Source organism: Fistularia commersonii, chromosome 24 (genome assembly GCF_037954325.1).
Source record: "Fistularia commersonii isolate RoL2024-O1a breed Wild chromosome 24, RoL_Fcom_v1.0, whole genome shotgun sequence".
Classification (NCBI taxonomy): domain Eukaryota; kingdom Metazoa; phylum Chordata; class Actinopteri; order Syngnathiformes; family Fistulariidae; genus Fistularia; species Fistularia commersonii.
The window spans coordinates 14075291-14101484 of record NC_141307.1 but is presented as its reverse complement, the minus strand read 5'-3'; positions in this window follow the sequence as shown (position 1 = coordinate 14101484).

The following is a 26194-nucleotide window of genomic DNA, read 5'->3' as shown; positions in this document are numbered from 1 at the left end:
TATATGTATTCATGAAAATTTTGACCAAAAATGTCAAAGGTCACTAACGTTCAAAAAAATGTGAATATCATATAGTATTGAAAAAATGATTGACCCAAGGGAAAAGTTTAGGAAAAGTGAAAAGTTAGTGAAATGTCACATTACACGTGTTCATTAAAATTTTGACCAAAAATGTATAAGGTCACTTACGTTCAAAAGAAAGTGAAAATCATAAAGTATTGAAAAAATGATCTAAAAAGTGAAAAATATTAGGAAAAGTGAAAAGCTAGTAAAATGTCACAGTATATGTATTCATTAAAATTTTGACCGAAAATGTCTAAGGTCACTAATATCGGAAAAAATATGAAAATCATAAAGTATTGAAAAAATGTTTGACAAAGTGAAAAATATTAGGAAAAGTGAAAAGTTTGTAAAATGTCACAGTACATGTGTCCATGAAAATTTCGACCAAAAATATCCAAGGTCACTTACGTTCAAAGTAAAGTGAAAATCATAAAAAATTGAAAAAATGATTGACGAAGTGAAAAGTTAGTAAAATGTCACAGTACATGTGTTCATTAAAATTTTGACCCAAAATGTCTAAGGTCACTTAGGTTAAAAGGAAAGTGAAAATCATAAAGTATTGACAAAATGATTGACAAAGTGAAAAATATTAGGAAAAATGAAAAGTTTATAAACTGTCAAAGTATATTTATTAAGCAAAATTTTGACCGAAAATGTCTAAGGTCACTAACGTTCAAAAAATGTGAAAATCATAAAGTATTGAAAAAATGGTTGACAAAGTGAAAAATGTTACGAAAAGTGAAAAGTAAGTAAAATGTCACAGTACATGTGTTCATGAAATTTTGACCCAAAATGTCTAAGGTCATTTCGGTTCAAAGGAAAGTGAAAATCATAAAGTATTGAAAAAATGATTGAAAAAGTGAAAAATATTACGAAAAGTGAAAAGTTAGTAAAATGTCACAGTACATGTGTTCATGAAATTTTGACCAAAAATGTCTGAGGTCAATTACGTTCAAAAGAAAGTGAAAATAATAAAGTATTGAAAAAATGATTGACAAAGTGAAAAACATTAGGAAAAGTGAAAAGTTAGTAAAATGTAAAAGTATAAGTATTCATGAAAATTTTTACCGAAAATGTCTAAGGTCACTAACGTTCAAAAAATGTGAAAATCATAAAGTATTGAAAAAATGGTTGACAAAGTGAAAAATATTGGGATAAGTGAAAAGTTAGTAAAGTGTCAAAGTACGTGTATTCACGAAAATTTTAACCAAAAATGTCTGAGTTAACAAATATCGGAAAAAATATGAAAATCATAAAGTATTAAAAAAATGGTTGACAAAGTGAAAAATATTAGGAAAAGTGAAAAGTTTGTAAAATGTCACAGTACATGTGTCCATGAAAATTTTGACCAAAAATGTCCAAGATCACTTACGTTCAAAGTAATGTGAAAATCATAAAATATTGAAAAAATTATTGACAAAGTGAAAAATATTAGGAAAATGTCAAAGTATATGTATTCATGAAAATTTTGACCGAAAATGTCTAGGGTCACTTACGTTCAAAAAAAAGTGAAAATCATAAAGTATCGAAAAAATGATTGACAAAGTGAAAAATATTATGAAAAGTAAAAAGTTAGTGAAATGTCAAAGTATATGTATTAATGAAAATTTTGACCGAAAATGTCAAAGGTCACGAAAGTTCAAAAAATGTGAAAATCATCAAGTATTGAAAAAATGATTGAAAAGTGAAAAATATTAGGAAAAATGAAAAGTTTGTAAAATGTCAAAGTATATGTATTAATGAAAATTTTGACCAAAAATGTCGAATGTCACTTACGTTCAAAGAAATGTGAAAATCATCAAGTATTGAAAAAATGTTTGACAAAGTGAAAAATATTGGGAAAAATGAAAAGTTAGTAAAATGTCACAGTACATGTGTTCATGAACTTTGGACCAAAAATGTCTGAGGTCACTGACGTTCAAAAGAAAGTGAAAATAATAAAGTTTTGAAAAAATGGTGGACAAAGTGAAAAATATTGGGAAAAGTGAAATGCTACTAAAATGTCACAGTATATGTATTCACGAAATTTTGACCAAAAATGTCTAAGTTAACAAATATCGGAAAAAATATGAAAATCATAAAGTATTGAAAAAATGGTTGACAAAGTGAAAAAAATTAGGAAAAGTGAAAAGTTTGTAAAATGTCACAGTACATGTGTCCATGAAAATTTTGACCAAAAATGTCCAAGGTCACTTATGTTCAAAGTAAAGTGAAAATCATAAAATATTGAAAAAATGGTTGACAAAGTGAAAAATATTAGGAAAAATGAAAAGTTTGTAAAATGTCAAAGTATATGTATTAATGAAAATTTTGACCAAAAATGTCGAATGTCACTTACGTTCAAAGAAATGTGAAAATCATCAAGTTTTGAAAAAATGATTGACAAAGTGAAAAATATTAGGAAAAATGAAAAGTTTGTAAAATGTCAAAGTATATGTATTAATGAAAATTTTGACCGAAAATGTCTAAGGTCACTAACGTTCAAAAAATGTGAAAATCATAAAGCATTGAAAAAATGGTTGACAAAGTGAAAAATATTGGGAAAAGTGAAAACTTAGTAAAGTGTTAAAGTACGTGTATTCACGAAAATTTTAACCAAAAATGTCTGAGTTAACAAATATCGGAAAAAATATGAAAATCATAAAGTATTAAAAAAATGGTTGACAAAGTGAAAAATATTAGGAAAAGTGAAAAGTTTGTAAAATGACAAAGTATATTTATTAATGAAAATTTTGACCAAAAATGTCAAAGGTCACTAACGTTAAAAAAAATGATAAAATCATATATTATTGAAAAAATGATTGACCAAGGGGAAAAGTTTAGGAAAAGTGAAAAGTTAGTAAAATGTCACAGTACATGTATTCATGAAAATTTTGACCAAAAATGTCTAAGGTCACCTACGTTCAAAGGAAAGTGAAAATCATAAAGTATTGAAAAAATGGTTGACAAAGTGAAAAATATTGGGAAATATGAAAAGTTAGTAAAATGTTACAGTACATGTGTTCATTAAAATTTTGACCCAAAATGTCTAAGGTCACTTCGGTTCAAAGGCAAGTGAAAATCATAAAGTATTGAAAAAATGATTGACAAAGTGAAAAATATTACAAAAAGTGAAAAGTTAGTAAAATGTCACAGTAAATGTGTTCATGAAATTTTGACCAAAAATGTCTGAGGTCAATTACGTTCAAAGTAATGTGAAAATCATAAAATATTGAAAAAATGATTGACAAAGTGAAAAATATTAGGAAAATGTCAAAGTATATGTATTCATGAAAATTTTGACCGAAAATGTCTAAGGTCTCGAACGTTCAAAAAATGTGAAAATCATATAGTATTGAAAAAATGGTTGACTTTTCACTAACGTTCAAAAAATGTGAAAATCATAAAGTATTGAAAAAATGGTTGAAAAAGTGAAAAATATTGGGAAAAGTTAGTAAAATGTCACAGTAAATATGTTCATGAAAATTTTGTCCAAAAATGTCTAAGGTCACTTACGTTAAAAAAAAACTGAAAATCATAAAGTATCGAAAAAATGATTGACAAAGTGAAAAATATTAGGAAAAATGAAAAGTTTGTAAAATGTCAAAGTATATGTATTAATGACTATTTTGACCAAAAATGTCAAAGGTCACTAACCTTCAAAAAAATGTGAAAATCATATAGTATTGAAAAAATGATTGACCAAAGGGAAAAGTTTAGGAAAAGTGAAAAGTTAGTAAAATGTCACATTACATGTGTTCATTAAAATTTTGACCAAAAATGTCTAAGGTCATGTACGTTCAAAAGAAAGTGAAAATCATAAAGTATTGAAAAAAGGATTGACAAAGTGAAAAATATTAGGAAAAATGAAAAGTTTGTAAAATGTCAAAGTATATGTATTAATGAAAATTTTGACCGAAAATGTCTAAGGTCACGAACGTTCAAAAAATGTGAAAATCATAAAGTATTTAAAAAATGGTTGAAAAAGTGAAAAATATTGGGAAAAGTTAGTAAAATGTCACAGTAAATATGTTCATGAAAATTTTGTCCAAAAATGTCTAAGGTCACTTACGTTAAAAAAAAACTGAAAATCATAAAGTATCGAAAAAATGATTGACAAAGTGAAAAATATTAGGAAAAATGAAAAGTTTGTAAAATGTCAAAGTATATGTATTCATGAAAATTTTGACCAAAAATGTCAAAGGTCACTAACGTTCAAAAAAATGTGAAAATCATAAAGTATTGAAAAAATGATTGACCAAAGGGAAAAATATTGGGAAAAATGAAAAGTTAGTAAAATGTCACAGTACATGTGTTCATGAAAATTTTGGCCAAAAAAGTATGAGGTCACTTACGTTCAAAAGAAAGTGAAAATCATCAAGTTTTGAAAAAATGATTGACAAAGTGAAAAATATTAGGAAAAATGAAAAGTTTGTAAAATGTCAAAGTATATGTATTAATGAAAATTTTGACCAAAAATGTCTAAGGTCACGAACGTTCAAAAAATGTGAAAATCATATAGTATTGAAAAAATGGTTGAAAAAGTGAAAAATATTGGGAAAAGTTAGTTAAATGTCACAGTAAATGTGTTCATGAAAATTTTGTCCAAAAATGTCTAAGGTCACTTACGTTCAAAAAAAAGTGAAAATCATAAAGTATCGAAAAAATGATTGACAAAGTGAAAAATATTGGGAAAAATGAAAAGTTTGTAAAATGTCAAAGTATATGTATTAATGAAAATTTTGACCGAAAATGTCAAAGGTCACGAATGTTCAAGAAATGTGAAAATCATTAAGTATTGAAAAAATGGTTGACAAAGTGAAAAATATTGGGAAAAATGAAAAGTTAGTAAATTGTCACAGTACATGTGTTCATGAAAATTTTGGCCAAAAAAGTATAAGGTCACTTACGTTCAAAAGAAAGTGAAAATCATCAAGTATTTAAAAAATGATTGAAAAGTGAAAAATATTAGGAAAAATGAAAAGTTTGTAAAATGTCAAAGTACATGTATTAATGAAAATTTTGACAAAAAATGTCGAATGTCACTTACGTTCAAAGAAAGTGAAAATCATCAAGTATTGAAAAAATGTTTGACAAAGTGAAAAATATTAGGAAAAATGAAAAGTTTGTAAAAATGTCAAAGTATATGTATTCATGAAAATTTTGACCTAAAATGTCGAAGGTCACTAACGTTCAAAAAAATGTGAATATCATATAGTATTGAAAAAATGATTGACCAAAGGGAAAAGTTTAGGAAAAGTGAAAAGTTAGTAAAATGTCACATTACATGTGTTCATTTAAATTTTGACCAAAAATGTATAAGGTCACTTACGTTCAAAAGAAAGTGAAAATCATAAAGTATTGAAAAAATGATCAAAAAAGTGAAAAATATTAGGAAAAGTGAAAAGCTAGTAAAATGTCACAGTATATGTATTCATTAAAATTTTGACCGAAAATGTCAAGGTCACTAATATCGGAAAAAATATGAAAATCATAAAGTATTGAAAAAATGGTTGACAAAGTGAAAAATATTAGGAAAAGTGAAAAGTTTGTAAAATGTCACAGTACATGTGTCCATGAAAATTTTGACCAAAAATATCCAAGGTCACTTACGTTCAAAATAAAGTGAAAATCATAAAAAAATTGAAAAAATGATTGACAAAGTGAAAAGTTAGTAAAATGTCACAGTATTTGTATTCATTAAAATTTTGACCGAAAATGTCTAAGGTCACGAACGTTCAAAGGAAAGTGAAAATCATAAAGTATTGAAAAAATGGTTGACAAAGTGAAAAATATTGGGAAAAGTGAAAAGTTAGTAAAGTGTTAAAGTACGTGTATTCACGAAAATTTTAACCAAAAATGTCTGAGTTAACAAATATCGGAAAAAATATGAAAATCATAAAGTATTAAAAAATGGTTGACAAAGTGAAAAATATTAGGAAAAGTGAAAAGTTTGTAAAATGTCACAGTACATGTGTCCATGAAAATTTTGACCAAAAATGTCCAAGATCACTTACGTTCAAAGTAAAGTGAGAATCATAAAATATTGAAAAAATGATTGACAAAGTGAAAAATATTAGGAAAAATGAAAAGTTTGTAAAATGTCAAAGTATATTTATTAATGAAAATTTTGACCAAAAATGTCAAAGGTCACTAACGTTAAAAAAAATGATAAAATCATATATTATTGAAAAAATGATTGACCAAGGGGAAAAGTTTAGGAAAAGTGAAAAGTTAGTAAAATGTCACAGTACATGTATTCATGAAAATTTTGACCAAAAATGTCTAAGGTCACCTACGTTCAAAGGAAAGTGAAAATCATAAAGTATTGAAAAAATGGTTGACAAAGTGAAAAATATTGGGAAAAATGAAAAGTTAGTAAAATGTTACAGTACATGTGTTCATTAAAATTTTGACCCAAAATGTCTAAGGTCACTTCGGTTCAAAGGAAAGTGAAAATCATAAAGTATTGAAAAAATGATTGACAAAGTGAAAAATATTACAAAAAGTGAAAAGTTAGTAAAATGTCACAGTAAATGTGTTCATGAAATTTTGACCAAAAATGTCTGAGGTCAATTACGTTCAAAAGAAAGTGAAAATAATAAAGTATTGAAAAAATGATTGACAAAGTGAAAAACATTAGGAAAAGGGAAAAGTTAGTAAAATGTCAAAGTATAAGTATTCATGAAAATTTTTACCGAAAATGTCTAAGGTCACTAACATTCAAAAAATGTGAAAATCATAAAGTATTGAAAAAATGGTTGACAAAGTGAAAAATATTGGGAAAAGTGAAAAGTTAGTAAAGTGTCAAAGTACGTGTATTCACGAAAATTTTAACCAAAAATGTCTGAGTTAACAAATATCGGAAAAAGTATGAAAATCATAAAGTATTAAAAAAATGGTTGACAAAGTGAAAAATATTAGGAAAAGTGAAAAGTTTGTAAAATGTCACAGTACATGTGTCCATGAAAATGATGACCAAAAATGTCCAAGATCACTTACGTTCAAAGTAATGTGAAAATCATAAAATATTGAAAAAATGATTGACAAAGTGAAAAATATTAGGAAAATGTCAAAGTATATGTATTCATGAAAATTTTGACCGAAAATGTCTAAGGTCACGAACGTTCAAAAAATGTGAAAATCATAAAGTATTGCAAAAATGGTTGACAAAGTGAAAAATATTGGGAAAAGGTAGTTAAATGTCACAGTAAATGTGTTCATGAAATTTTGACCAAAAATGTCTAAGGTCACTTACGTTCAAAGGAAAGTGAAAATCATAAAATATTGAAAAAATGATTGACAAAGTGAAAAGTTAGTAAAATGTCACAGTATATGTATTCATGAAAATTTTGAGCGAAATTGTCTAAGGTCAGAAAACGTTCAAAAAATGTGAAAATCATAAAGTATTGAAAAAATGGTGGACAAAGTGAAAAATATTACGAAAAGTAAAAAGTTAGACAGTACATGTGTTCATGAAATTTTGACCGAAAATGTCTAAGGTCACGAACGTTCAAAAAATGTGAAAATCATATAGTATTGAAAAAATGGTTGACAAAGTGAAAAATATTATGAAAAATAAAAAGTTAGTGAAATGTCACAGTACATGTGTTCATGAAAATTTTGACCAAAAATGTATAAGGTCACTTACGTTCAAAAGAAAGTGAAAATCATAAAGTATTGAAAAAATGATTGACAAAGTGAAAAATATTACGAAAAGTGAAAAGTTTGTAAAATGTCAAATTACATGTGTCCATGAAAATTTTGACCAAAAATGACCAAGGTCACTTACGTTCAAAGGAAAGTGAAAATCATAAAATATTGAAAAAATGATTGACAAAGTGAAAAGTTAGTAAAATGTCACAGCATATGTATTCATGAAAATTTTGAGCGAAAATGTCAAAGGTCAAGAACGTTCAAAAAATGTGAAAATCATATAGTATTGAAAAAATTGTTTACAAAGTGAAAAATATTGGGAAAAGTGAAAAGTTAGTGAAATGTCACAGTACATGTGTTCATGAAATTTTTGACCAAAAATGTATAAGGTCACTTACGTTTAAAGAAAGTGAAAATCATAAAGTATTGAAAAAATGATTGACAAAGTGAAAAATATTACGAAAAGTGAAAAGTTTGTAAAATGTCAAATTACATGTGTCCATGAAAATTTTGACCAAAAATGACCAAGGTCACTTACGTTCAAAGTAAAGTGAAAATCATAAAATATTGAAAAAATGATTGACAAAGTGAAAAGTTAGTAAAATGTCACAGTATATGTATTCATGAAAATTTTGAGCGAAATTGTCTAAGGTCAGAAAACGTTCAAAAAATGTGAAAATCATAAAGTATTGAAAAAATGGTGGACAAAGTGAAAAATATTATGAAAAGTAAAAAGTTAGTGAAATGTCACAGTACATGTGTTCATGAAATTTTGACCGAAAATGTCTAAGGTCACGAATGTTCAAAAAATGTGAAAATCATATAGTATTGAAAAAATGGTTGACAAAGTGAAAAATATTGGGACAAATGAAAAGTTAGTAAAATGTCACAGTATATGTGTCCATGAAAATTTTGACCAAAAATGTCCAAGATCACTTACGTTCAAAGTAAAGTGAAAATCATAAAGTATTGAAAAAATGATTGACAAAGTGAAAAATATTAGGAAAATGTCAAAGTATATGTATTCATGAAAATTTTGACCGAAAATGTCTAAGGTCACGAACGTTCAAAAAATGTGAAAATCATATAGTATTGAAAAAATGGTTGACTTTTCACTAACGTTCAAAAAATGTGAAAATCATAAAGTATTGAAAAAATTGTTGACAAAGTGAAAAATATTGGGAAAAATGAAAAGTTAGTAAAATGTCACAGTACATGTGTTCATGAAAATTTTGACCAAAAATGTATAAGGTCACTTACGTTCAAAAGAAATTGAAAATCATAAAGTATTGAAAAAATGATTGACAAAGTGAAAAATATTACGAAAAGTGAAAAGTTTGTAAAATGTCAAATCACATGTGTCCATGAAAATTTTGACCAAAAATGACCAAGGTCACTTACGTTCAAAGTAAAGTGAAAATCATAAAATATTGAAAAAATGATTGACAAAGTGAAAAGTTAGTAAAATGTCACAGTATATGTATTCATGAAAATTTTGAGCGAAATTGTCTAAGGTCAGAAAACCTTCAAAAAATGTGAAAATCATAAAGTATTGAAAAAATGGTGGACAAAGTGAAAAATATTATGAAAAGTAAAAAGTTAGTGAAATGTCAAAGTACATGTGTTCATGAAATTATGACCGAAAATGTCTAAGGTCACGAACGTTCAAAAAATGTGAAAATCATAAAGTATTGAAAAAATGGTTGACAAAGTGAAAAATATTGGGAAAAAAGAAAAGTTAGTAAAATGTCACAGTACATGTGTTCATGAAAATTTTGACCAAAAATGTATAAGGTCACTTACGTTCAAAAGAAAGTGAAAATCATAAAATATTGAAAAAATGATTGACAATGTGAAAATTCAGTAAAATGTCACAGTATATGTATTCATTAAAATTTTGACCAAAAATGTCCAAGGTCACTTACGTTCAAAGTAAAGTGAAAATCATGAAGTTTTGAAAAAATGGTTGACAAAGTAAAAAATATTAGGAAAAATGAAAAGTTTGTAAAATGTCAAAGTATATGTGTTAATGAAAATTTTGACCAAAAATGTCAAAGGTCACTAACGTTCAAAAAAATGTGAAAATCATATAGTATAGAAAAAACGATTGACAAAGTGAAAAATATTATGAAAAGTGAAAAGTTACTAAAATGTCACAGTACATGTGTTCATGAAATTTTGACCAAAAATGTCAAAGGTCACTTACGTTCAAAGGAAAGTGAAAATCAAAGTATTGAAAAAATGATTGACAAAGTGAAAAATATTAGGAAAAGTGAAAAGTTAGTAAAATGTCACAGTACGTGTATTCACGAAAATTTTAACTAAAAATGTCTAAGTTAACTAATATCGGAAAAAATATGAAAATCATAAAGTATTGAAAAAATGGTTGACAAAGTGAAAAATATTAGGAAAAGTTAAAAGTTAATAACATGTCAGAGTATATGTATTCATGAAAATTTGACCAAAAATGTCTAAGGTCACTAACGTTCAAAAAATGTGAAAATCATAAAGTATTGAAAAAATGGTTGACAAAGTGAAAAATATTGGGAAAAGTGAAAAATTAGTAAAATATCAAAGTACATGAATTCATGAAAATTTTGACCAAATATGTCAAAGGTGACTAACGTTCGAAAAAATGTGAAAATCATATAGTATTGAAAAAAATGCTGACAAAGTGAAAACTATTAGGAAAAGTGAAAAGTTTGTAAAATGTCACAGTACATGTATTTATGAAAATTTTGACCAAAAATGTCTAAGGTCACTAACGTTCAAAAAAATGTGAAAATCATAAATTATTGAAAAAATGATTGACAAAGTGAAAAATATTAGGAAAAGGGAAAAGTTAGTAAAATGTCACAGTATATGTATTCATGAAAATTTTGACCAAAAATGTGTAAGGTCACTTACGTTCAAAGGAAAGTGAAAATCTAAAAGTATTAAAAAAATGATTGGCAAAGTGAAAAATATTAGGAAAAGTTAAAAGTTGGTAAAATGTCACAGTATATGGATTCATGAAAATTTTGACCGAAAATGTCTAAGGTCACTTACGTTCAAAGCAAAGTGAAAATCATAAAGTATTGAAAAAATGATTGACCATGTGAAAAATATTAGGAACAGTGAAAAGTTAGTAAAGTGTCACAGTACGTGTATTCACGAAGATTTTAACCATAAAATGTCTAAGTTAACTAATATCGGAAAAATATCTGAAAATCATAAAGTATTGATAAAATAGTAGACAAAGTGAAAAATACTAGGAAAAGTGAAAAGTTTGTAAAATGTCAAAGTATATGTATTAATGAAAATTTTGACCAAAAATGTCAAAGGTCACTAACGTTCAAAAAAATGTGAAAATCATATAGTATTGAAAAAATGGTTGACAAAGTGAAACATATTGGGAAAAGTGAAAAGTTTGTAAAATGTCAAAGTACATGTATTCATGAAAATTTTGACCAAAAAAGTCAAAGGTCACTAACGTTAGAAAAAATGTGAAAATCATAAAACAATTATATTGAGAATCATTTTTATATGTACAGTATATGCTGGTGTTCCTCGCAGTACTGCATCAACCTATATTGCACAATACAACTTTGCACATTTTTTTTTTCATTAGCTTACTCCGATGACTTGTACTGAATGGAATTAGCCAGGGATGCAGAGTCCAGACAGTAACTGCTGAGAGCCGGCCTCAAGCAGACTTCCAGATGCTTCCAGATGTTAATTAAATGTGAAAAGTTAGTAACATGTCAGAGTATATGTATTCATGAAATTTTGACAGAAAATGTCTAAGGTCACTAACGTTCGAAAAAATGTGAAAATCATAAAGTATTGAAAAAATGGTTGACAAAGTGAAAAATATTAGGAAAAGTGAAAAGTTTGTAAAATGTCACAGTATATTTATTCATGAAAATTTTGACCAAAAATGTCTAAGGTCACTAACGTTCAAAAAAATTTGAAAATCATAAAGTTTTGAAAAAATGGTTGACAAAGTGAAAAATATTAGGAAAAGTGAAAAGTTAGTAAAATGTCACAGTATATGTATTCATGAAAATTTTGACCAAAAATGTGTAAGGTCACTTACGTTCAAAGGAAAGTGAAAATCTAAAAGTATTAAAAAAATGATTGACAAAGTGAAAAATATTAGGAAAAGTGAAAAGTTAGTAAAATGTCACAGTATATGGATTCATGAAAATTTTGACCGAAAATGTGGAAGGTCACTTACGTTCAAAGCAAAGTGAAAATCATAAAGTATTGAAAAAATGATTGACCATGTGAAAAATATTAGGAACAGTGAAAAGTTAGTAAAGTGTCACAGTACGTGTATTCACGAAGATTTTAACCATAAAATGTCTAAGTTAACTAATATCAGAAAAATATCTGAAAATCATAAAGTATTGATGAAATGGTAGACAAAGTGAAAAATACTAGGAAAAGTGAAAAGTTTGTAAAATGTCAAAGTATATGTATTAATGAAAATTTTGACCAAAAATGTCTAAGGTCACTAACGTTCAAAAAAATTTGAAAATCATAAAGTTTTGAAAAAATGGTTGACAAAGTGAAACATATTGGGAAAAGTGAAAAATTAGTAAAATATCACAGTACATGTATTCATGAAAATTTTGACCAAAAAAGTCAAAGGTCACTATCGTTAGAAAAAATGTGAAAATCATAAAACAATTATATTGAGAATCATTTTTATATGTACAGTATATGCTGGTGTTCCTCGCAGTACTGCATCAACCTATATTGCACAATACAACTTTGTACATTTTTTTTGTCATTAGCTTACTCCGAAGACTTGTACTGAATGGAATTAGCCAGGAATGCAGAGTCCGGACAGTAACTGCTGAGAGCCGGCCTCAAGCAGACTTCCAGATGCTTCCAGATGTTAATTAAATGTGAAAAGTTAGTAACATGTCAGAGTATATGTATTCATGAAATTTTGACAGAAAATGTCTAAGGTCACTAACGTTCGAAAAAATGTGAAAATCATAAAGTATTGAAAAAATGGTTGACAAAGTGAAAAATATTAGGAAAAGTGAAAAGTTAGTAAAATGTCACAGTATATGGATTCATGAAAATTTTGACCGAAAATGTCTAAGGTCACTTACGTTCAAAGCAAAGTGAAAATCATAAAGTTTTGAAAAAATGATTGACCATGTGAAAAATATTAGGAACAGTGAAAAGTTAGTAAAGTGTCACAGTACGTGTATTCACGAAGATTTTAACCATAAAATGTCTAAGTTAACTAATATCGGAAAAATATCTGAAAATCATAAAGTATTGATAAAATGGTAGACAAAGTGAAAAATATTAGGAAAAGTGAAAAGTTAGTAAAATGTGACAGTATATGTATTCATGAACATTTTGACCAAAAATGTGTAAGGTCACTTACGTTCAAAGGAAAGTGAAAATCTAAAAGTATTAAAAAAATGATTGACAAAGTGAAAAATATTAGGAAAAGTGAAAAGTTAGTAAAATGTCACAGTATATGGATTCATGAAAATTTTGACCGAAAATGTCTAAGGTCACTTACATTCAAAGCAAAGTGAAAATCATAAAGTATTGAAAAAATGATTGACCATGTGAAAAATATTAGGAACAGTGAAAAGTTAGTAAAGTGTCACAGTACGTGTATTCACGAAGATTTTAACCATAAAATGTCTAAGTTAACTAATATCGGAAAAATATCTGAAAATCATAAAGTATTGATAAAATGGTAGACAAAGTGAAAAATACTAGGAAAAGTGAAAAGTTTGTAAAATGTCAAAGTATATGTATTAATGAAAATTTTGACCAAAAATGTCAAAGGTCACTAACGTTCAAAAAAATGTGAAAATCATATAGTATTGAAAAAATGGTTGACACAGTGAAAAATATTAGGAAAGGTGAAAAGTTTGTAAAATGTCAAAGTAAATGTATTAAGGAAAATTTTGACCAAAAATGTCTAAGGTCAGTAACGTTCAAAAAAATGTGAAAATCATAAAGTTTTGAAAAAATGGTTGACAAAGTGAAAAATATTGGGAAAGTTAAAAGTTAGTAAAATGTCAGAGTACATATGTGAATGAAATTTTGACCAAAAATGTCTGAGGTCACTTTCGTTCAAAAGAATGTGAAAATCATAAAGTATTGAAAAAATGGTTGACAAAGTGAAAAATATTAGGAAAAGTGAAAAGTTAGTAACATGTCAGAGTATATGTATTCATGAAAATTTGACCAAAAATGTCTAAGGTCACTAACGTTCAAAAAATGTGAAAATCATAAAGTATTGAAAAAATGGTTGACAAAGTGAAAAATTTTGGGAAAAGTGAAAAATTAGTAAAATATCAAAGTATATGAATTCATGAAAATTTTGACCAAATATGTCAAAGGTCACTAACGTTCGAAAAAATGTGAAAATAATATAGTATTGAAAAAAATGCTGACAAAGTGAAAACTATTAGGAAAAGTGAAAAGTTTGTAAAATGTCACAGTACATGTATTTATGAAAATTTTGACCAAAAATGTCTAAGGTCACTAATGTTCAAAAAAATGTGAAAATCATAAAGTATTGAAAAAAATGCTGACAAAGTGAAAAATATTAGGAAAAGGGAAAAGTTAGTAAAGTTTCACAGTACGTGTATTCATGAAAATTTTAACCAAAAATGTCTAAGTTAACTAATATCGGAAAAAATATGAAAATCTTGAAGAATGGAAAAAATGATTGACAAAGTGAAAAATATTAGGAAAAGTGAAAAGTTAGTAAAATGTCACAGTATATGGATTCATGAAAATTTTGACCGAAAATGTCTAAGGTCACTTACGTTCAAAGGAAAGTGAAAATCATATAGTATTGAAAAAATGATTGACCATGTGAAAAATATTAGGAACAGTGAAAAGTTAGTAAAGTGTCACAGTACGTGTATTCACGAAGATTTTAACCATAAAATGTCTAAGTTAACTAATATCAGAAAAATATCTGAAAATCATAAAGTATTGATGAAATGGTAGACAAAGTGAAAAATACTAGGAAAAGTGAAAAGTTTGTAAAATGTCAAAGTATATGTATTAATGAAAATTTTGACCAAAAATGTCTAAGGTCACTAACGTTCAAAAAAATTTGAAAATCATAAAGTTTTGAAAAAATGGTTGACAAAGTGAAACATATTGGGAAAAGTGAAAAATTAGTAAAATATCACAGTACATGTATTCATGAAAATTTTGACCAAAAAAGTCAAAGGTCACTATCGTTAGAAAAAATGTGAAAATCATAAAACAATTATATTGAGAATCATTTTTATATGTACAGTATATGCTGGTGTTCCTCGCAGTACTGCATCAACCTATATTGCACAATACAACTTTGTACATTTTTTTTGTCATTAGCTTACTCCGAAGACTTGTACTGAATGGAATTAGCCAGGAATGCAGAGTCCGGACAGTAACTGCTGAGAGCCGGCCTCAAGCAGACTTCCAGATGCTTCCAGATGTTAATTAAATGTGAAAAGTTAGTAACATGTCAGAGTATATGTATTCATGAAATTTTGACAGAAAATGTCTAAGGTCACTAACGTTCGAAAAAATGTGAAAATCTAAAAGTATTGAAAAAATGGTTGACAAAGTGAAAAATATTAGGAAAAGTGAAAAGTTAGTAAAATGTCACAGTATATGGATTCATGAAAATTTTGACCGAAAATGTCTAAGGTCACTTACGTTCAAAGCAAAGTGAAAATCATAAAGTTTTGAAAAAATGATTGACCATGTGAAAAATATTAGGAACAGTGAAAAGTTAGTAAAGTGTCACAGTACGTGTATTCACGAAGATTTTAACCATAAAATGTCTAAGTTAACTAATATCGGAAAAATATCTGAAAATCATAAAGTATTGATAAAATGGTAGACAAAGTGAAAAATATTAGGAAAAGTGAAAAGTTAGTAAAATGTCAAAGTATATGTATTAATGAACATTTTGACCAAAAATGTGTAAGGTCACTTACATTCAAAGCAAAGTGAAAATCATAAAGTATTGAAAAAATGATTGACCATGTGAAAAATATTAGGAACAGTGAAAAGTTAGTAAAGTGTCACAGTACGTGTATTCACGAAGATTTTAACCATAAAATGTCTAAGTTAACTAATATCGGAAAAATATCTGAAAATCATAAAGTATTGATAAAATGGTAGACAAAGTGAAAAATACTAGGAAAAGTGAAAAGTTTGTAAAATGTCAAAGTATATGTATTAATGAAAATTTTGACCAAAAATGTCAAAGGTCACTAACGTTCAAAAAAATGTGAAAATCATATAGTATTGAAAAAATGGTTGACACAGTGAAAAATATTAGGAAAGGTGAAAAGTTTGTAAAATGTCAAAGTAAATGTATTAAGGAAAATTTTGACCAAAAATGTCTAAGGTCAGTAACGTTCAAAAAAATGTGAAAATCATAAAGTTTTGAAAAAATGGTTGACAAAGTGAAAAATATTGGGAAAGTTAAAAGTTAGTAAAATGTCAGAGTACATATGTGAATGAAATTTTGACCAAAAATGTCTGAGGTCACTTTCGTTCAAAAGAATGTGAAAATCATAAAGTATTGAAAAAATGGTTGACAAAGTGAAAAATATTAGGAAAAGTGAAAAGTTAGTAACATGTCAGAGTATATGTATTCATGAAAATTTGACCAAAAATGTCTAAGGTCACTAACGTTCAAAAAATGTGAAAATCATAAAGTATTGAAAAAATGGTTGACAAAGTGAAAAATTTTGGGAAAAGTGAAAAATTAGTAAAATATCAAAGTATATGAATTCATGAAAATTTTGACCAAATATGTCAAAGGTCACTAACATTCGAAAAAATGTGAAAATAATATAGTATTGAAAAAAATGCTGACAAAGTGAAAACTATTAGGAAAAGTGAAAAGTTTGTAAAATGTCACAGTACATGTATTTATGAAAATTTTGACCAAATATGTCTAAGGTCACTAATGTTCAAAAAAATGTGAAAATCATAAAGTATTGAAAAAAATGCTGACAAAGTGAAAAATATTAGGAAAAGGGAAAAGTTAGTAAAGTTTCACAGTACGTGTATTCATGAAAATTTTAACCAAAAATGTCTAAGTTAACTAATATCGGAAAAAATATGAAAATCTTAAAGAATGGAAAAAATGATTGACAAAGTGAAAAATATTAGGAAAAGTGAAAAGTTAGTAAAATGTCACAGTATATGGATTCATGAAAATTTTGACCGAAAATGTCTAAGGTCACTTACGTTCAAAGGAAAGTGAAAATCATATAGTATTGAAAAAATGATTGACCATGTGAAAAATATTAGGAACAGTGAAAAGTTAGTAAAGTGTCACAGTACGTGTATTCACGAAGATTTTAACCATAAAATGTCTAAGTTAACTAATATCGGAAAAAAATATGAAAATCATAAAGTATTGATAAAATGGTAGACAAAGTGAAAAATACTAGGAAAAGTGAAAAGTTTGTAAAATGTCAAAGTATATGTATTAATGAAAATTTTGACCAAAAATGTCAAAGGTCACTAACGTTCAAAAAAATGTGAAAATCATATAGTATTGAAAAAATGGTTGACAAAGTGAAAAATATTAGGAAAAGTGAAAAGTTTGTAAAATGTCAAAGTAAATGTATTAAGGAAAATTTTGACCAAAAATGTCTAAGGTCAGTAACGTTCAAAAAAATGTGAAAATCATAAAGTATTGAAAAAATTGCTGACAAAGTGAAACATATTGGGAAAAGTGAAAAATTAGTAAAATATCACAGTACATGTATTCATGAAAATTTTGACCAAAAAAGTCAAAGGTCACTAACGTTAGAAAAAATGTGAAAATCATAAAACAATTATATTGAGAATCATTTTTATATGTACAGTATATGCTGGTGTTCCTCGCAGTACTGCATCAACCTATATTGCACAATACAACTTTGTACATTTTTTTTGTCATTAGCTTACTCTGATGACTTGTACTGAATGGAATTAGCCAGGGATGCAGAGTCCGGACAGTAACTGCTGAGAGCCGGCCTCAAGCAGACTTCCAGATGCTTCCAGATGTTAATCAAATGTGAAAAGTTAGTAACATGTCAGAGTATATGTATTCATGAAATTTTGACAGAAAATGTCTAAGGTCACTAACGTTTGAAAAAATGTGAAAATCATAAAGTATTGAAAAAAAAAGCTGACAAAGTGAAAAATATTGGGAAAAGTGAAAAAAATGTCACAGTACATGTATTCATGAAAGTTTTGACCAAAAATGTCAAAGGTCACTTTCGTTCAAAAGAATGTGAAAATCATAAAGTATTGAAAAAATGGTTGACAAAGTGAAAAATATTAGGAAAAGTGAAAAGTTAGTAACATGTCAGAGTATATGTATTAATGAAAATTTGACCAAAAATGTCTAAGGTCACTAACGTTCAAAAAATGTGAAAATCATAAAGTATTGAAAAAATGGTTGACAAAGTGAAAAATATTGGGAAAAGTGAAAAATTAGTAAAATATCAAAGTATATGAATTCATGATAATTTTGACCAAATATGTCAAAGGTCACTAACGTTCGAAAAAATGTGAAAATCATATAGTATTGAAAAAAATGCTGACAAAGTGAAAACTATTAGGAAAAGTGAAAAGTTTGTAAAATGTCACAGTACATGTATTTATGAAAATTTTGACCAAAAATGTCTAAGGTCACTAACGTTCAAAAAAATGTGAAAATCATAAAGTATTGAAAAAATGGTTGACAAAGTGAAAAATATTGGGAAAAGTGAAAAATTAGTAAAATATCAAAGTACATGAATTCATGAAAATTTTGACCAAATATGTCAAAGGTCACTAACGTTCGAAAAAATGTGAAAATCATATAGTATTGAAAAAAATGCTGACAAAGTGAAAACTATTAGGAAAAGTGAAAAGTTTGTAAAATGTCACAGTACATGTATTTATGAAAATTTTGACCAAAAATGTCTAAGGTCACTAACGTTCAAAAAAATGTGAAAATCATAAATCATTGAAAAAATGATTGACAAAGTGTAAAATATTAGGAAAAGGGAAAAGTTAGTAAAGTTTCACATTACGTGTATTCATGAAAATTTTAACCAAAAATGTCTAAGTTAACTAATATCGGAAAAAATATGAAAATCTTAAAGTATTGAAAAAATGATTGACAAAGTGAAAAATATTAGGAAAAGTGAAAAGTTAGTAAAATGTCACAGTACATGTATTAATGAAAATTTGACCAAAAATGTCTAAGGTCACTAACGTTCAAAAAATGTGAAAATCATAAAGTATTGAAAAAATGGTTGACAAAGTGAAAAATATTGGGAAAAGTGAAAAATTAGTAAAATATCAAAGTATATGAATTCATGATAATTTTGACCAAATATGTCAAAGGTCACTAACGTTCGAAAAAATGTGAAAATCATATAGTATTGAAAAAAATGCTGACAAAGTGAAAACTATTAGGAAAAGTGAAAAGTTTGTAAAATGTCACAGTACATGTATTTATGAAAATTTTGACCAAAAATGTCTAAGGTCACTAACGTTCAAAAAAATGTGAAAATCATATAGTATTGAAAAAATGGTTGACAAAGTGAAAAATATTGGGAAAAGTGAAAAATTAGTAAAATATCAAAGTACATGAATTCATGAAAATTTTGACCAAATATGTCAAAGGTCACTAACGTTCGAAAAAATGTGAAAATCATATAGTATTGAAAAAAATGCTGACAAAGTGAAAACTATTAGGAAAAGTGAAAAGTTTGTAAAATGTCACAGTACATGTATTTATGAAAATTTTGACCAAAAATGTCTAAGGTCACTAACGTTCAAAAAAATGTGAAAATCATAAATCATTGAAAAAATGATTGACAAAGTGTAAAATATTAGGAAAAGGGAAAAGTTAGTAAAGTTTCACATTACGTGTATTCATGAAAATTTTAACCAAAAATGTCTAAGTTAACTAATATCGGAAAAAATATGAAAATCTTAAAGTATTGAAAAAATGATTGACAAAGTGAAAAATATTAGGAAAAGTGAAAAGTTAGTAAAATGTCACAGTATATGTATTCATGATAATTTTGACCAAAAATGTGTAAGGTCACTTACGTTCAAAGGAAAGTGAAAATCTAAAAGTATTAAAAAAATGATTGACAAAGTTAAAAATATTAGGAAAAGTGAAAAGTTAGTAAAATGTCACAGTATATGGATTCATGAAAATTTTGACCAAAAATGTCTAAGGTCACTTACGTTCAAAGGAAAGTGAAAATCATAAAGTATTGAAAAAATGATTGACCATGTGAAAAATATTAGGAACAGTGAAAAGTTAGTAAAGTGTCACAGTACGTGTATTCACGAAGATTTTAACCATAAAATGTCTAAGTTAACTAATATCGGAAAAAAATATGAAAATCATAAAGTATTGATAAAATGGTAGACAAAGTGAAAAATACTAGGAAAAGTGAAAAGTTTGTAAAATGTCAAAGTATATGTATTAATGAAAATTTTGACCAAAAATGTCAAAGGTCACTAACGTTCAAAAAAATGTGAAAATCATATAGTATTGAAAAAATGGTTGACAAAGTGAAAAATATTAGGAAAAGTGAAAAGTTTGTAAAATGTCAAAGTAAATGTATTAAGGAAAATTTTGACCAAAAATGTCTAAGGTCAGTAACGTTCAAAAAAATGTGAAAATCATAAAGTATTGAAAAAATTGCTGACAAAGTGAAACATATTGGGAAAAGTGAAAAATTAGTAAAATATCACAGTACATGTATTCATGAAAATTTTGACCAAAAAAGTCAAAGGTCACTAACGTTAGAAAAAATGTGAAAATCATAAAACAATTATATTGAGAATCATTTTTATATGTACAGTATATGCTGGTGTTCCTCGCAGTACTGCATCAACCTATATTGCACAATACAACTTTGTACATTTTTTTTGTCATTAGCTCACTCCGATGACTTGTACTGAATGGAATTAGCCAGGGATGCAGAGTCCGGACAGTAACTGCTGAGAGCCGGCCTCAAGCAGACTTCCAGATGCTTCCAGATGTTAATCAAATGTGAAAAGTTAGTAACATGTCAGAGTATATGTATTCATGAAATTTTGACAGAAAATGTCTAAGGTCACTAACGTTCGAAAAAATGTGAAAATCATAAAGTATTGAAAAAAATGCTGACAAAGTGAAAAATATTGGGAAAAGTGAAAAAAATGTCACAGTACATGTATTCATGAAAGTTTTGACCAAAAATGTCAAAGGTCACTTTCGTTCAAAAGAATGTGAAAATCATAAAGTATTGAAAAAATGGTTGACAAAGTGAAAAATATTAGGAAAAGTGAAAAGTTAGTAACATGTCAGAGTATATGTATTCATGAAAATTTGACCAAAAATGTCTAAGGTCACTAACGTTCAAAAAATGTGAAAATCATAAAGTATTGAAAAAATGGTTGAAAAAGTGAAAAATATTGGGAAAAGTGAAAAAATTAGTAAAATATCACAGTACATGAATTCATGAAAATTTTGACCAAATGTCACAGTACATGTATTTATGAAAATTTTGACCAAAAATGTCTAAGGTCACTAACGTTCAAAAAAAATGTGAAAATCATAAAGTATTGAAAAAATGGTTGACAAAGTGAAAAATATTGGGAAAAGTGAAAAATTAGTAAAATATCAAAGTACATGAATTCATGAAAATTTTGACCAAATATGTCAAAGGTCACTAACGTTCGAAAAAATGTGAAAATCATATAGTATTGAAAAAAATGCTGACAAAGTGAAAACTATTAGGAAAAGTGAAAAGTTTGTAAAATGTCACAGTACATGTATTTATGAAAATTTTGACCAAAAATGTCTAAGGTCACTAACGTTCGAAAAAATGTGAAAATCATAAATTATTGAAAAAATGATTGACAAAGTGTAAAATATTAGGAAAAGGGAAAAGTTAGTAAAGTTTCACAGTACGTGTATTCATGAAAATTTTAACCAAAAATGTCTAAGTTAACTAATATCGGAAAAAATATGAAAATCTTAAAGTATTGAAAAAATGATTGACAAAGTGAAAAATATTAGGAAAAGTGAAAAGTTAGTAAAATGTCACAGTACATGTATTAAGGAAAATTTTGACCAAAAATGTCTAAGGTCAGTAACGTTCAAAAAAATGTGAAAATCATAAAGTATTGAAAAAATGGTTGACAAAGTGAAACATATTGGGAAAAGTGAAAAGTTTGTAAAATATCAAAGTACATGAATTCATGAAAATTTTGACCAAAAATGTCTAAGGTCACTAACGTTCAAAAAAATGTGAAAATCATAAAGTATTGAAAAAATGGTTGACAAAGTGAAAAATATTGGGAAAAGTGAAAAATTAGTAAAATATCAAAGTACAGGAATTCATGAAAATTTTGACCAAATATGTCAAAGGTCACTAACGTTCAAAAAAATGTGAAAATCATAAATTATTGACAAAATGATTGACAAAGTGTAAAATATTAGGAAAAGGGAAAAGTTAGTAAAGTTTCACAGTACGTGTATTCATGAAAATTTTAACCAAAAATGTCTAAGTTAACTAATATCGGAAAAAATATGAAAATCTTAAAGTATTGAAAAAATGATTGACAAAGTGAAAAATATTAGGAAAAGTGAAAAGTTAGTAAAATGTCACAGTACATGTATTCATGAAAATTTTGACCAAAAATGTGTAAGGTCACTTACGTTCAAAGGAAAGTGAAAATCTAAAAGTATTAAAAAAAAGATTGACAAAGTGAAAAATATTAGGAAAAGTGAAAAGTTAGTAAAATGTCACAGTATATGGATTCATGAAAATTTTGACCGAAAATGTCTAAGGTCACTTACGTTCAAAGGAAAGTGAAAATCATAAAGTATTGAAAAAATGATTGACCATGTGAAAAATATTAGGAACAGTGAAAAGTTAGTAAAGTGTCACAGTACGTGTATTCACGAAGATTTTAACCATAAAATGTCTAAGTTAACTAATATCGGAAAAAAATATGAAAATCATAAAGTATTGATAAAATGGTAGACAAAGTGAAAAATACTAGGAAAAGTGAAAAATTAGTAAAATGTCAAAGTATATGTATTAATGAAAATTTTGACCAAAAATGTCAAAGGTCACTAACATTCAAAAAAATGTGAAAATCATATAGTATTGAAAAAATGGTTGACAAAGTGAAAAATATTAGGAAAAGTGAAAAATTAGTAAAATATCACAGTACATGTATTCATGAAAATTTTGACCAAAAAAGTCAAAGGTCACTAACGTTAGAAAAAATGTGAAAATCATAAAGCAATTATATTGAGAATCATTTTTATATGTACAGTATATGCTGGTGTTCCTCGCAGTACTGCATCAACCTATATTGCACAATACAACTTTGTACATTTTTTTTGTCATTACCTTACTCCGATGACTTGTACTGAATGGAATTAGCCAGGGATGCAGAGTCCGGACAGTAACTGCTGAGAGCCGGCCTCAAGCAGACTTCCAGATGCTTCCAGATGCTAATCAAATGTGAAAAGTTAGTAACATGTCAGAGTATATGTATTCATGAAATTTTGACAGAAAATGTCTAAGGTCACTAACGTTCGAAAAAATGTGAAAATCAGAAAGTATTGAAAAAAATGCTGACAAAGTGAAAAAGTATTGGGAAAAGTGAAAAAAATGTCACAGTACATGTATTCATGAAAGTTTTGACCAAAAATGTCAAAGGTCACTAACGTTCGAAAAAATGTGAAAATCATAAAGTATTGAAAAAATGGTTGACAAAGTGAAAAATATTAGGAAAAGTGAAAAGTTAGTAAAATGTCACAGTATATTTATTCATGAAAATTTTGACCGAAAATGTCTAAGGTCACTAACGTTCAAAAAAATGTGAAAATCATAAAGTTTTGAAAAAATGGTTGACAAAATGAAAAATATTGGGAAAGTTAAAAGTTAGTAAAATCTCACAGTACATGTGTTCATGAAATTTTGACCAAAAATGTCTAAGGTCACTTTCGTTCAAAAGAATGTGAAAATCATAAAGTATTGAAAAAATGGTTGACTTATAGAAAAATATTGGGATATTTCCTTTCAATATTTTATTTGGGCTTTTCCTTTCAGGAGTCGCCACAGGGAATCTACCTTCTCTATCAAAGACAAGGATTCGCTGCATCCTCCTTTCTCACACCAACTACCTTCATATCTTTGCACTATGTTCGTAAATATTCTCTTTGGTCTTCCTCTAGACCAAACTTTGTCCTGCGACGACCAAATACCTTTTTTTTTGAAGAAGTGATTGGGAGATTTGGTATCCATGATAGGAATGCAGAGGGACAGATGGTGGTAGAATTTGCAAAAACGATGGAAATGGCTGTAGTGAACACCTTTTTCCAGAAAAAACAGGAACATAGGGTAACTTATAAGAGCGGAGGTAGGAGCACGCAGGTAGACTACATCTTGTATAGACGAGGTAACCTGAAAGAGAGATGAAGAGGACAAAGGCAGAGCAGAGGACAAAGTGGTGGAAGCTGAAAAGGGAGGAGTGTTGCATGGTTTTCAGGGAGGAGTTGAGAAAGGGTCTGGGTGGTCAGGCTCAGCTTCCAGGTGATTGGACAACTACAGCTAGTGTTATCAGGGAGACAGGTAGAAGAGAAAAGAGGTGAAGAGACGGGTCCAAGCAGGTTGGAATGGGTGGAGAAAAGTGTCAGGGGTACTATGTGATAGAAGACTTTCAGCCAGAATAAAGGGAAAGGTGTACAAGACAGTGGTGAGACCAGCGATGATGTATGGACTAGAAACTGCTACAATGCCCAAAAGACAGCAGGCAGAACTAGAGCTTGCAGAGATGAAGATGTTGAGGTTCCCTTTGGGAGTGACCAGGATGGAGAGGACCAGGAATGAGTCTATCAGAGGAACAGCACATGTTTGATGTTTTGGAGAGAAGGTCAGAGAAGCCAGACTGAGATGGTTGGGTCATGGACAGAGGAGGGATAGAGAATATATTGGTAGACGCCACGGCAGATGGTGCAGTAACACCGCAGTGCTTAACAGCTTCTGCAGTCCTAATCTGGAATACAATGCTGTGAAATGCAGACCACACTATCTTCCCAGGGAGTTTGCTTCTGTTGTTCTGATTGGTGTTTAAAGCCCACCATCGGCAAATGCTAACGTAGCCACAACAGAGCTAGCAACCTACATCTCCTCAGTTGAGAACTCCAATCCCGACACGGCTGTCATTGTGGTAGGCGACTTCAACCATGCCAGTCTGTCGAAAGAGCTTCCAAACGATATCCAGCAAGTTACCTGTCCAAGCAGAGGCGCCAACATCCTCGAGCACTGCTACGTTCCCATAAGCCAGGGGTCAAAATGATCTACCGCCCACTAAAAATGCAAAACACATTATTTATGAATATATTGAGAATCATTTTTATATGTACAGTATATGCTGGTGTTCCTCGCAGTACTGCATCAACCTATATTGCACAATACAACTTTGTACATTTTTTTTGTCATTACCTTACTCCGATGACTTGCACTGAATGGAATTAGCCAGGGATGCAGACTCCGGACAGTAACTGCCGAGAGCCGGCCTCAAGCAGACTTCCAGATGCTCATCAGTCATGGTGGAACGGTACTTTGACTTCATGATCTTCCTGTGGGAAAAAGCTGACTCACATAAATAAGTGGAGCCAAATAATGCAGTCAAGAAGGAAGCACATTTTCTGATGTTGGGGTGCTTGTCCTCTGTGAGTAAGTTCCAGAATTGTCCATGAGCTCTGGCCTTCAGCTGAACGTCGACTTGAAGTGTCAGAATCTCATCCTCCACTCCAGAGGAGTTCAGGTGAAACAGGGTTGCAACTTTTGACGCCAGTGAAACAACCTCAGCATCTTCCTGGCAAGGGTAGCACATGAATGTAGCGACCGGCTCGAGTACAGCAAAGTCTTGAAAGTGTCTGTCGAACTCTGACGGACAACTGTCAATTTGCTTTATGTAGCGTGCACGGTCCTGTTTGAAAGCATTAACTGAGCTGGTCATATTGATCACAGTTTTGTCCTTTCCTTGCAGCTCGAGATTAAGGTCATTCAGCATGTTGGTCAGATCGGTTCAAAATGCCAAGTCCAGCAGCCACTGATGCTCATTTAGTTGGCCATTATCTGCACGGCATTACCTTCACGGAAAAAAACTCCTCGATCTCCGGCAACAGCTCTCGAAATCTTTGCAGGGATTTCCCCCGACTTAGCCATCTCACGTCGGTGTGCAACAGCGACTCTGAGTGGTCGCACTCAGCCTTCTCCAGTTGTGCACGGAACTGCCGTCTTTGAACAGATCTGGCCCGAATAGAACAGGCGATCTTTGTTGCCACATCCATTATCTCTTTCATGTTGAGCATGTATGCACATAATGCTTGTTGGTGTATAATACAGCGGTAATGAGGAAGTCCGGAAAATCATCATCCTTATTTTTTCAATGCCATGCGATCGACCGGTCGATCGCGTTCGACGCA